Consider the following 14,073-nt stretch of genomic DNA (forward strand, 5'->3'; position numbering starts at 1 on the left):
CCAACAGAGGGGCTGTGTACTTTCTCTAGAAACCTCAACCTCAAATAATTAAGTATAATCAAGTAATTAATAATATACAGCGACTGAGCGAAATTAAAGTAAGACCCGTGTTAGAATTGAAGCTTCCAAAAGAGGTAGCTAGATAGGTTAACAAGACATGCTGTTAAATGACGGGGTTTGTTTTCTGCTTCAGAATTAGCCATAGTTTTCAGATGATCACATTTTCATTGTTTTTTAGCCTATGGTTAGGCCTCATCCCCTTTGACCTAAATGTCTTACATGTTACTTGATAGCACACAAACTGTATTGTTAATCGCCATCCATTTTTGTGGGATGTGCTATAGCATTTCCCAAAAAACCTCACCTGTAACTTTGCAAAATGAATGTACCTCAGACATTCTCAATTTTTACTTAGGGTAGACCCACTCTACAAGTCCCCCTTGGACTTACATATACAGAGATCTTAAAGCAAGAGCGGGAATGTAAAGCATAACCTAATTCTCTTTCCTATAGAGATTCTATTTTATTTAAAATCTATTTTTACACTAGTTAGAATCCTGCTTTTTTGGCCAAGTATTTGTCTTGCATGTCTGACCTTGCAGAAGCTGGGGTGGATTGTAGCATACTAATTAAGAGAATTAGAAGTAGTTGACAAAGCTTGCTCGCTCCTCATTTTCCCATGATCACCTCCATCACGCAGCCTTACCACCAGCTAGAAAAACAGATCTTCAGGACAGGTGAGCTAAGTGGTCTGAAAGGCTGTGCCCAGAGGAATGAGCAAATAGGCAAATGTTTCCAAACTACTTGAAGGTTTAAAAATTTTTTTCCAGAATAAAGAATCTTATCAAGATACATTAAGAAAATGTCTTTGATAAAGGTCAAAGAGTCATGTTTGAATTTGACAAAATTACAATAAGATAGAAACTGTTCATGTTTTCTTCAGGATGGAAATGAACCACTTAATATATCCATTCTACTTTGAACAATGAAATTCCATTAAAATAATCAAACTTTGAAATGGTTCTGCCCTGTGTGAAATTTGTGTCTCTCTGATTGACATTTTCTTGGGAGCTTCTATCTACATAACCTAAGAAGGTAACAGTGACCTGGATTTAAAAGAAGCATTAAAATCATCGCCTCAGCACTAGAGTGAGCAGCTAGATCATTCATCTCTCCACCCCTTTGCTCCAACTTCCCAAACTCATAAAAAGTAGAATAAGGAGAATTATCTGAATTTGGAGGCTCGGGATAGGCTGAGACCCAGCACCCAACTCTTTGGCAAACGGAAAGCAATCAATATACACACTGGAGACTTTTCCAGGCCCTATCGCAAACTGAGGCCGCTCTGTGTTTTGAAACTGCCCCAGGCGTGTCTGGTTAGGATACACTGGGTAAGGCAAAGCCCCAAAGCAACTCCCGGCTCCATGCTTGCCCAGGGAGCTTGTCCTCAGCAAGAGGGCTAGGAAACGAACCAGCCAGCCAGTAGTGTGGAGCGCTTGGCAAATCACAAATGAACAACCTTCTGTCATCACTTGGGAACCCCTCTCCTGGTACAGTCTGGATACACAAGTTACAAATACTACCCTTGAGATTTGGCTGCTGTGCGCTCTGCCACGTTGCTTGGGCTGGTGGCAGACAGGCTCACGTGATGAAGTCAATGCGCTTATCTATAAAAGGAAAGTAGCTCTCACATTTGAGGAAAGTGATTTCGTCTTCTCCAGGATAAAGCTGAATTAACTGCCGCAGTGAATTCTGCTGCGTTAATTTCTTTCTTGGCAGCAGAAGGGAGATTTTTCAGGAGTCTCTCATGACCCAGCTCCTGCTCCTTCGTGGTGCTGGGGGATGCCTACACTGCTCAAAGACCTGGCTGTCACCTTAAGTGAGTTTAGGAAGACACCAAGTGCTCTCTGACAGGCTTCTCTGCCTTTGGCCAGCCCTTTTCATTCTTGCCTGTGAAGGTTCTTTTTTTTTTTTTTTTTTTTTAAAGATTTTATTTATTTATTTGACAGAGAACACAAGTAGGCAGAGAGGCAGGCAGAGAGAGAGGAGGAAGCAGGCTCCCTGCTGAGCAGAGAGCCCGATGCGGGACTCGATCCCAGGACCCTGAGATCATGACCTGAGCTGAAGGCAGCGGCTTAACCCACTGAGCCACCCAGGCGCCCTTGCCTGTGAAGGTTCTTGAAGTGGGAGTCCGAGAATATCTCCATAGTGTCTACACCAACAGGTGTACCTTTTTTTTTCTCTTTTTTAAAGATTTATTTGAGAGAGAGCATGCGTGTGGGGGTAGGTGGGGGGTGGTGGGGGAGGGGGAGTGAGGAATCTTCAAGCAGATGGTGGGGGAGGGGGAGTGAAGGAATCTTCAAGCAGACTCCCCGCTGAGCACAGAGCCTGACGGGCTGGATCCAAAGACCCTGAGATCATGACCTGAGCCAAAACCAGGAGCCAGACACTCCACCTACTGAGCCACCCAGGCGCCCCCAGATCTATCTTTTAAAAGTTAAAAAATTTTTAGGGGTACCTGGGTAGCTCAGTCATTAAGCGTCTGCCTTCAAGAGCTCAGGTCGTGATCCCAGGGTCCTGGGATCTAGCCCTATGTCGGGCTCACTGCTCAGCAGGAAGCCTGCTTCTCTCTCTCCCACTCCCCCTGCTTCTGTTCCCTCTCTTACTGTGTGTCTCTCTCTGTCAAATAAATAAATGGAATCTTTAAAAAAAAAAAAAAGTTAAAAATTTTTAAATAGCAGGCAAGAGTGAAGCAGTACTAGGGAGAAAAGCCTTTCCCTTCAGGAACCTCCCCACCCTGTTTTGCCCCAAAGCCAAAGCCAAGTGTCTCATCCTGTGCAGCGTGAAGTTCATTTCCACCCTGCACTGCCCTCAGCCTGGAGCAAACAAACATTTTGGCATTGGTGCATTAGGAGACCTCAGGGAAGTTATATAAAACTTCTTTTATTTTTTACCCTCTTTTGAAGAGGGATATGGGGAGGGCTTGTGGCCTCTTTATCCTGATTAATGTAGTAATCGACTCCTTTATGCTGCCTTTTCATCTTTTAAAGGTAATGGTAACCATTTACCACTTACTGGTAACCCTTTTTTCCCTGTCTCCATGGGATTCCTGCCCTCCCCAGAATGCTCAGACACTTAACAGTATTAGATTCTGGGGGCATCTGGGTGTCTCAGTGGGTTAAGCCTCTGCCTTCAGCTCGGGTCATGGTCTCAGGGTCCTGGGATCGAGCCCTACATCGGGCTCTCTGCTCAGTGGGGAGCCTGCTTCCTCCTCTCTCTCTCTGCCTGCCTCTCTGCCTACTTGTGATCTCTCTCTGTCAAATAAATAAATAAAATATTAAAAAAAAAAACAATACTAGATTCTGTTAGACATTCATTTTGAAAGCTGCACTCCCAGAAGCCAAAACTATCTCAGCATTATTTTAGCTAGTATACTTTTCATGCACATGGAACAGTCTCTTACTGTCATTCTGAAAGCTTAGGCGAGTGTGAAGGGGGCTCTGCATTTGGTTCTTAATCTGGATTTTGCATTCTTGATGTACTAAAGAAGGCCAGGGAGAGATGAACAATCTGTTGTTTTATACAAGATGATTGTGGTCTTTGGGGCCCAATGTTGAATTGCTTCGGGTCAGAAACTTCTCACTGGAATCATCTGGAAAATGTGGTTTGGGTACTTGGCACGGGGCTATGCTGGTGCAGATAACATTTGTTACTCTGAGGCTAATTACCAAGTGCACTAAGTGAACTAAAGCAGCTTTGCTTTTTTTTCAGGCTGGGTTCTAAATCCCCTGACCCAAAACTCCTTTCAAACCCAGCCTCGTAATAAATGCAGAGAGGCTAGTATCCTCGTATAATATGGCTGATGGTGATATTCTTCTTGAAAGATAAAAGCAGGGGCACCTGGGTGGCTCAGTGGGTTAAAGCCTCTGCTTTCGGCTCAGGTCATGATCCCAGGGTCCTGGGATCGAGCCCCACATTGGGCTCTCTGCTCAGCAGGGAGTCTGCTTCCTCCTCTCTCTCTGTCTGCCTCTCTGCCTACTTGTGATCTCTGTCTGTCAAATAAATAAATCAATCTTTAAAAAAAAAAAAAAGAAAGAAAGATAAAAGCAGAGCTCTAGCACTGAGCATAAATGCTGAATGCAAGAAACACTACTGGCCTGGCCTCTGTGGAGATGTCTTTCGCTATCTTTCATCTGGAAGGAGCAGAAGGTCCCAGATCAAATCTGCCCTTATGCCCATTTCCTTACTGAGACCCCTCTAGCCGAATCGATTAGTGATTGCAGATTCTCAGTCCCTTGGGTATGGCCCAGCGGGCCAAGAGTCCAGATTTTTCCCTAGAGGGCTGGGCACAGTTGAGTGCCATTAAAAGAATGATGAGTCTCCACCACTTGGAAAACCAGACGGTGTCACTTTATATCACTAACCTAACAGTTAGGCTCCAAAAGACCTCGGTGCTAACTGAAAAGAAGGAACACGAACTAATTTCGGGGGCAGCAGAACAAGATCACAGAGAAAGACCGAGAAGTAAAGGAGAGTCCATGGAAAATTTTAGGAGGAACAAGAGAGCCGCTCTCCTGGAAACCCTCCAGCAGAGAGCAAACAAATTGTGACTTATCACACACAGCCAGAGGGTCCTCCAGCAGCATTTTCCAGGAATTATCTTTTGTGAAAGACTTAGCCTTAAGTTGTGGCCATGCCCCCTCACACATTCTAGCTGATACATTTGTGCTCACACGGAAACTATGAGCGCAAAAGCGTTTGCAGAAGAGACAGCAACAGAAGAGCCACGTCACAACGCGCCCCCCAATCCCAGCCCCACCTGTCCTTGGGGAAAAAAATTAAAATCCTCTTTTCAAAATGCATGCCTCAGGAAAACAGCTTCGTTGCATTTGTTTCCATGCTGCAGAAAATCAACACTCACTGGCTTCCGTCCCAAACAGGGCCAAATGGAGACCGCGGAGGTTCAGCCGCCAGGAACTCCGAGGCCGCCTCCATCCTCCCTCCCCCCAAGCACATTCGACTTCAATTATGTGGGAACATGCCTGGGCCGGGGGCTGCTGCCAGAACTCTCCTGGCCCCGATGGAGGAGGCCCCGTGCTGCGGCCCAGAAGCTTTCCTAAAAGTCCATACAGGATCTCTCGGCTGCTGCCAATCGTGCACTCTCCCTTTGGCCAGATTCCTAGCTCTGGCCAGAGAAGCGCCAAAGCTCTCCCTTCTCACTTTCTTCCTATACCCTCGGTGCTCCTCTCCCCACGGCCCCCTTTCCCCTCGCTCTTATAAATAAGAATGTTCTGCTGCTTTTTAGAACCAGAATAATCCTGAGAAAAAGAGCCTACGTCTAGCCCCGCCTCTCTCCTCTCTGAGCCCTCCTCAGGAGAGTGCTTTTTGGTGAACCCTTAAAAACAGTTTTCTTTTCACCTGCTGAGATAACATTCTTGTGAGAAGGGAGGTAATTGACGCTAAGAACTCATTGAGTTACTGTTGGCCCGTGTGAACCCATGCTGACTTGGAACAACCTAGAAGAACATCCCCAGGAGAGACCTCTTTTCCAGCACCAGTAACTCCCAAGTAGGCGAGCCAGAGGGGCAGACCCGGAACCTCTGGTTTCTTTGGTAGGACCCAAAGCCGGGTGAGAATGAGAAGCGCAGATTTAAGAGGATTCTCCTCCACTCGCTGAGCGATAGAGACGGGGAGCACGCTCTGCCCTGATGTGATGCACCTGATCCAGGGGCTAGCACACGTTTGTTGAATTCCTGCTGACCAGACCACAGTTCCTGTGCATGGTCCCGTTCAGTCGCGCACGCCAGCCTGTGAGGTAGGTAGAGCTACCCCGCTGTACCAACCGAGAAACCGAGGTCCAGCCGGAGGCATCTCAGAACTGGCTGAGCTCGCATCGGGGATCCCTGATTAGGGCCGTGCTCAATCCCAGCATTGCCTGAGTCCAGACTCTGGGCTCCTCGCCACCCCAGTCGACTGGCCCCTCTAAGCTTGGGACGTGGGGACAGAAAGGACACAGCTCCCAAGTCCCCGTTTTGTGGTTGCCTTGGAAAAGGAGCCGAGTACGGAGTTGAGGCCACTTTGGCGTGAGTAAAATGGTCTCATACCCCTGCCTTGTGCAAGCCTCCCCCTCCCCATGGAACTTTCTAACTTTTGTCTCCTCTCCCATTTCAATGGGGCCTGAGCCAGAGCTGATAAAGAAGAAGAAAACCACACCAGTGGTTTTCCCCCACTCCACCCAAGGGCCAGCTTTGGGAAATCACTACTTTATTCCAACTAGCCCCGGAGAGGCTTGGGCCTAGTTCATACCAACCATTTAAGCTGACATCTCAGCTCTGTTCTATAGAGCTTCATGGAAGCCGGGGTGCTTCCCGGCTGGAAAAGTTGCTTCTGGAACAAAACTGTCTAGACCCTAAGGAGTCCTTTCTTTGAGAGTGTAGACTCAGTTACTGCCCCCAGAGGCACGAGCAGGAATAAATAGGCTAACTGGAAACTAGATTCTGAAGGGACCAGTTTAGCTTGTGGCTTCAGTTTATTACAGAATCAGTGGAAAGGGAAAGCCTGGAACAGATTTTTTATGAACTCCCGGCGGGGGGGTGTTACAAAGCGGTGTTAACTTGGCAGGTATAGACTGGTCTGTGTGTGTCCGTGTGTAAAGGTCATCCAAAACCTTTTTCTTCTTTTTTTTTTTTGATATTGTAACAAGTGAAATTTAATTTAGAATACAGATGCAATACCTATTATCCTGTTTATATATTTTAAATGCTGTAAGATAATGGCAAGAGCATTGTATTTTGAGATATACACGTGTATTATTTGTATATTACTTGTATGGTTTTTTAAAATTTTTGAGATATAATTAGCATATAACAGAATGCAGGTCTTAAGCCTTCAGTTGGGTGAGTTTTGACAGTTGTCCACGTCCGCGTAATCACCACCCAAATCAAGATACAGAGCATTTCCATCTCCCCCCAAAAATAGGATGTTTTATTTTTAAAGCAGGAAAATATAGAGAGGAAAAGTAAAAGCAGTCTCATTTCTTTTTTTTTCTTTCTTTTTTTTTTTTTTAGAGAGAGAGAGAGAGCGCAAGCACAGGCAGACAGAGTGACAGGCTAGAGGCAGAGGGAGAAGCAGGCTCCCTGCCGAGCAAGGAGCCCGATGTGGGACTTGATCCCGGGATGCTGGGATCATGACCTGAACCGAAGGCAGCCGCTTAACCAACTGAGCCACCCAGGCGTCACAAGCAGTCTCATTTCAGTAGAGGAAACCATTAACACTTTGGATGTTTCTTCTAGTGTTTTCTAGGCATATAGTTTCTATATGGTTGATTTGTTCCCTCAGTAATTACTTGAGGGCCTACCTACTAAGTGGCAGACCCCGTCAGGATTCTGGGGCTCCAGCAGTGGATACAACTGTCCCCGTCATTGCTGCCCTACAAACAAACGAAATTGTTTGAAATTTTAGAAAATGTAAATGCTAGGATGCAATAGTGTCAGGGGGCAGGAGGATAAGGCACAGATGCCTCCGTGGTTGATTGTATACAAAAGAGGCTTGCTTTGGACTTCTGGCCTCCAGAACTATAAGAGAATCAACTTTTATTTGTCCTAAGCCCCCTAGTTCGCGGTACTTTGTTATTCTGGGACACTGACCCCTGGGTCTTTGCTTCCATTCCCTCTGACAGCTTGGCAGCTGCTCCCTTCCCCGGCCATTTCGTATTCCTGCAGTCCACCTGACTAAGCACTGTGTCCTCCTGTGGGAGGGAGTCTCCGGGATAAGCCTGGCCTCCCCAGGCTGCGGTTTCTCTCCACACCAGCAGTCATGATTCATTCCTGGTCATCTCCAGCAGCTCTCAGAAAGAGAGCGGTTCTCAGCGAAGGGCCCTGGCCTCCGTCTTCCTTATCCTCTCTCAGTGAGCCCACCAGGTCCTGTGGTTTGAAAGACCATCTTGATGCCCTGAAATCCCATTCCCAAATTTCTGCCTGCGGCCTCGACCCTGCCCTGAGCTCCAATTGCCATGGCTTCCTTGCTGGTCTTTCCACCGTGACTCCTACCCCCTTCCAAATCATTCTCAACACCCCCCACTTATGGCAGTTATAAAGCCCATCCGTGATTTTCTGGATCTCAGAGTAAAATCCAAAGTCTTGCCTGGGCCTACGGGTCTTGCGTGATCTGGCCCTGACCTGCCTTTCCAGTCTCACCTCACAGCTCCCTCCACCCCCCCTACCTCCCAGCTCCCTTGAGACCTTCACTGGTGTGTTCGTCTGCTAGCACACAGCCAGCAGAGTGCCACAAACCGAACAGCTTCAGCAACAGAAATGCATCATCTTGTGGTCTAGAGGCAGAAAAGCCCAAGATCCAGGTGGCAGCAGGACTGGTTCCGTCTGCGGCCGTGCAGGAAGGGTGGGCTTAGGGCCTCTCTTTTTGCAAAGGGAGATCTGGCCAGTCTGCCTCCGAGCTGGACAGGCAGAGCATTTAGAGGTTTGTGCCCAGGGGGCCTGGGTTCAAATCCTAGCTCTGCTACTACCTGGTTGAGTGATTTAGGGAAAGTTACGTGACATCTCAGAGCAGTGATTTCATCTCCAAAATGGCAATAGTAGTAAGAGCTGCCCCTCAGGAGATCTGTGGGAGGATTAAAGGAACCGGTGCTTAGCTTAGCTCGGTGGGCACAAATAGTGGTCTCCATGTCAACATTTCTCACCCCAACCTGTTTTAGTGGCCGCTGTGCTTATCTCTGTCACTGTCCCCTGGCTAGATGATACGTATTTTGAAGGTGGGGACCATTTTCCCTCATCTGCACAAGGTCTGGCCCAGAGAAGCCCCTCAACAGGGGACTGTTGGACGGAATGAAGGAAGGAGGGAATGGACAAGGGCCAGGCAGAGTAAAACCAACACGCTCTGCATGATAGAAGGCACGCCAAGGGGCAGCCTCGCCTGGACAATGTGGGCACCCAGCCCCTCCCCTAGAATCTGCAGGACTTTAATAGAGTGAATGGGGACAGGCAACAGGAAGAAGGAACAAAATGTCTGAGGGGTTCAGGAGAGGTCAGGGTGATTGTGACCAAGCTTGCCAGGAACAGGCTGTAGGGACAAGGTGGCAACTGAGATGGACCTTGGAAAGACAGAGTGGGCTGGCCTGCCCTGTGGCCTCTGTCTTTGGAGCGGGAAACCAAGTCTGGAGAAAACTGCCTGGACCAAATGCTGCTGGTTAGAGGAATGAGTCTGTGAGATGCCTTCAGGTACAAGTAACAGAATCCCAACTGAACAGGATGGGGGATTTATCTCACGAGGTAAGAACGGAGGTAGGTCCAGTTCTGGATTGATTAGATGAGCGGCTCAACAGCCTCACCAAAGATCCAGTCCAGAAGCCCTCCAAGAGACTTTCCCTCCCTCACTTGGGAGATGAACTTTGGTTCATCTCTCAAGAGTGGGGTTGGGCCTCGCCACCCCCAGAAACTCAAAGAGGTTGACTTTTGAGACAGTTGTGCAGCTCTCTTAACAAATAGATGAAATCAGAATTGGTTATAGCCAGTCATAGGATTGGTATGGACAGGGATGGTCATATGGTGAGATTATGGCCAATGAGATGGAGAGTGAAGTCTGCTGGGGGTTTCTGGAAATGATTTTACCCCCTGAGATTAAAAAAGGTGAAAGTGAGAAAGTTCCTTTTGTTCCTGGCTCCTGCCTTCCTTCTTTCTTTCCTTCTCAGAATGCTGCTGTTGTGAGGCTGTGATGCTTGGTGTCACAGCAGCCATTCTGTGACTCAGAGGGACAATGTTGCAGACATGCTAAGGATGGCAGAGCAGAAAGTAAGAAAGAACCAGGTTCTTGATGATGTAGTTGAATCACCAAACCAACACTGAAATTGCTTACCTCCATACAGCTAATTCACGCAGTAAATAAACCTTTATCACATAAGTCCCATTAGTAGGTTATTCTATTACTTACAGACTAACGCATTCCTAATTGATAGAGTCCCTTACTTTCTGCAATACATTTCACATTCCTTCTTTGCTGGTAATAAATTTGGAGCTGGTGACCGTCTTTTCTGCCATGTGGAAAGAGAGCACTTGAGAATACAATCAATACAGCAAAAAGGAGTGGGGAGAAATGGAGAGGGACTGGATCCAGCTATGCCAGAAATGAGCCCTATTCCTGGCCTTTGCAGTTACATAAGCCAATAAATTCTATCCTTCCTCTCCCCCCTACTCTTTTTTTTTTTTTTTTTTTCCTTAATCCAGGTTCTTTTGATTTTCTGTCACTGAAAGTCTTGACTAATATACTGTGTCCCCAAGTGCCATTTCAGGGTGTTCCCCCAGGTCACAGATCATCACAAAGTATTTGTCAAGGAAATGAATTCACTACTTTACCTTCTCTTTCCTGCATCCCAGACGTTGGGAAGATACCCAGCCCAACTACAGTCCTATTGCTCGGTGTCTCCAGTGGACAGCATGTTAGGCCATGATATCTTACAAACTTAGGGCCTGTATTAGTCGGGATCATCTGGGCACAAGTCAGAAATCCAACCCCAACTGATAGAAGCAAAAAAGAGGATTTGCTTAGCTCTCATTAAGAGACGCTTAGGGGTAGGGGTGGCCTTAGGGACCGTGGTCCTACACCTGGCCAGCTCACTAACCACCCGGAGCTCGGTTTTCCTTCAGATTGATCTCACTTTCCCATCCACACGCAGGCTTCCTCCAGGTGGAGGCCGATGAGGGCGGGGACCCGCATGGCTCTGGGTACTGCTCACACTGGCTCACCAGCATCCGTTCTCTCCATCCTCCATGTAGAATCCCATGACTTCATTTCCTTTAGCCCAGTCTGGGGCACATGCCCCTATCTGGGATAACCACCCTGACTCTGACTGGCCGTACCTGGGCCATCTGTCACAGTGCTGTGTCCTTTAGGGCAATGGGACTATGACCACCTTGTGTGGGAAAGAGAATGCTCCCCAGAGAAAGGAAGGGTGCTATTGTGCAAATTCAGGGTCAGGAAGGTAGGGCCTGGTGGATGGAAGTGCTGACATCTGTCATAAAGCCATCCCATTACAAACTGGGACTTCAAAAAATCTTGATGGATTTCACGAACTGCTTTTGGACTCACTAAATACTCCCTTTGCACCTGTTAAGGGCCACGAGCTACGTGTTAGGAGCTGGAGAAATAAAGATGATCAAGCAGAAGTCCCTACGCCTGCAGACTTCACAATCGAGTAAGTGACCAGATGTGTAAACCGGTATATCATGGTTCGCTGTCATAAACTGTTTGGCTCTGGGAAAGTGAGAGAGGGTGCGCTTTATTCTCCCCGGTTGTCCCCACGGTGGGGGAGCTTAAGGAAAGCTACAAAAGAGAAGTGTCATTTTGAGCTAAGCCTTGAAATCCAAGTATGGAGATTGGCAGGTAGAAGGGGGTGGGCCGGTCCTTCAGCAGAAGAAACAGCAGGAGCCAAGGAACAGAGGGAAGGAAGTGCCTAGTGGATCCCGAGAGCTCGCAGGGAGGCCCAGCTGGTTGGAGGGGGCTGTTGTGTGTTTGGTACCATTGTGGCCAAACATGGCCACACCCTCATCGCCTGAACCTGTGCATATTGCCTTATATGGCAAAGTGGCCTCTGCAGATGTGATTAAGTTGATGATCTTCAGATGGGGAGAATTGTCCAGGTGAGACCTAAATGCAGTCACAAAGGTTCTTTTCAGAGGGAGGTGGGAGACCAGAGCTGTAGGAGGTGATGTGGGACCAAAAGCAGAGGGAGCAAAGGCCATGTAGGGCCAAAAGCCAAGGCATGGGAATGGCAAGCAGAAGAAGAAAAGATAAGGAACAGATTCTCCCTAAGAGCCTCCAGAAGAAACGAGGCACTTGGAGTTAGCCCCATAAGACTCACTGTGGACTTCTCACTCCCATAACTCTAAGATGTTGTATGTGGTTTTTATCCACCAAACTTGTGGCAACATGTTACAGAAGCAACAGGAAACTAATACAGGCAGAGGGGCCGATGGAAAGAGAATAGGATCAGGTTATGAGGACCTTGTCTATATGACTCCAAGAAATTTGGCCTGGCCAGTCCACAGGTTCTAACCCCCTGGCCACAGAAATAGGTTAATAAAAGAACATGGGACCCAGTTCTGCCCAATAAGCATTGGCTCTAGGAATTTTGTGGTGATCCTGTCTTCGGGGATTGCCAAGCCGGTCAGAATGGAAGCTTGGAGCTGTAGGGGGCCATCTTTGCTACAATGTAAGGAGGACTTGTCTGGGGATGTAGTTAACACAGAGGATAGCAGAGCTAAGAGATGGAGAGGAACTGGGTCCCCAAGTCTAATACATTCTTCAGCCAATTTGTATAATGAGCCTTTGGTGCCACTTGAAATGGAGACTCATGGGGAGGAGTGGGGATGATTTTTTTTTATTTTTTTATTATTATTATTTTTTAAGATTTTATTTATTTATTTGACAGACAGAGATCACAAGTAGGCAGAGAGGCAGGCAGAGCAAGAGAGAGAGAGGGAAGCAGGCTCCCTGCTGAGCAGAGAGCCCGATGTGGGGCTCGATCCCAGGACCCGGAGATCATGACCTGAGCCGAAGGCAGTGGCTTAACCCACTGAGCCACCCAGGCGCCCCATGATTTTTTTTTTTTTTTTTAAAGTAGGCTCCACACCCAGTATGGGGCTTGAACTCAGGACCCTGAGACCAAGAGTCACATGCTCTTCCAACAGAGCCAGTCAGGCGCCCTGGCTGGGTGTGATTTTTATTGGACGGGGATGACACCTGTTCTTCTCAAGCTCATTCAGGAGCTCCTACTGGCCGGTGTCAGTTCCTCCCTGGCTGTGGCAGGAGGCTTTGGTTCTCGCTACGTGGGCGTCTCCATAAATGGCTGGAGTGTCCTTCTGACATGACAGCTGGCTTCTGCCAGAGTGAACTGTCTGAGGAAGAGAAAGTGAGAGCGCCTGACCAAGATGAAAGCCGAAGACTTCTTAGTAACCAAATCTTGGAAGTGACCAACCACCATTTCTGCCATGTTTCATATGTTTGAAGCTAGTCACGAAGTCCAACCCAGTCACAGGGGGACTAGAGTTAAGCTTCATTTTTTTTTTTTTTTAAAGTAAACTCTATGCCACACATGGGGCTTGAACTCATGACCTGGAGATCAAGAGTGGCATGTTCTACCTACTGAGCCATCCAGGTACCGCCAGCTTCAGCTTCTCAAAAGGGAAACCTATCAGAGGATGTGTAGGGCATCATTTTTAAACCAGCAGACCACCAAACTTCTTCCTGAGATCTCATTCATGAGATTTGGGTCACATGGTTGTACCTGAGCCAGTCACTGGTAAGGGGAATGGATTCTCCCAAGACTAGACATTTCTGAGGGCTGGGCTCAGTTTCCTTGGGGCTCAATGCCGCGTGGGGGAAGGGAAGTGCCTGAACAAAACCAGTATTCTGGGAGACAGGAAAGAATGGGTGCCAGTGTGGGACCGGCGGGAGTGTGCCATAGGCAGTACGTGGGCTGGGGTAACTGGGAAAGGCTAGGGGGACGTGTCAACGGAAGAGGAGCTAAATTTAATACTTAATTAAGTCTCGGGTTCTTTAGCGGTATATATTTACCAGAAGAAGAAGGAGAATAAGATGAATGGTGTTTCCTTCCTGAGTTGGAACCCTGTTTTGTCCCCTCTGCCCTAGAAATTTTCTAATTTGTGTTCTCTACGGAGACACAATAATCCTTTTTATCACTGGGTCTTTGCAAAAATGCTAACTATTTCATAATGAAAGTCAAGGTTGTGCTAATTAAAAGATCCAACGTGAAGCCCAAACAGTTTTTTTTTAATTGAAGTGAAATTCACATAACACAAAATTAACCATTTTAAAGTGAACCTTCCGTGCCGATTCGTACATTCACAGTGCTGTGCAAACACCACCTCTGTCGAGTTCCAAAATGCTCGCACACTTCTCCACCCCCAGAGCAACCCCGGACCTATTAGCAGTCACTCCCCGTTCTCTCTTCCCCCAGCCCCTGGCAACCGCCAATCTGCCTTCTGTCTCTATGGATTCGCCTGCTCTGGGCGTTTCATATAAATGGAATCATACACTCTGTGG

Source organism: Mustela erminea, chromosome 13, assembly GCF_009829155.1.
Source record: "Mustela erminea isolate mMusErm1 chromosome 13, mMusErm1.Pri, whole genome shotgun sequence".
NCBI classification, from domain to species: Eukaryota; Metazoa; Chordata; class Mammalia; order Carnivora; family Mustelidae; genus Mustela; species Mustela erminea.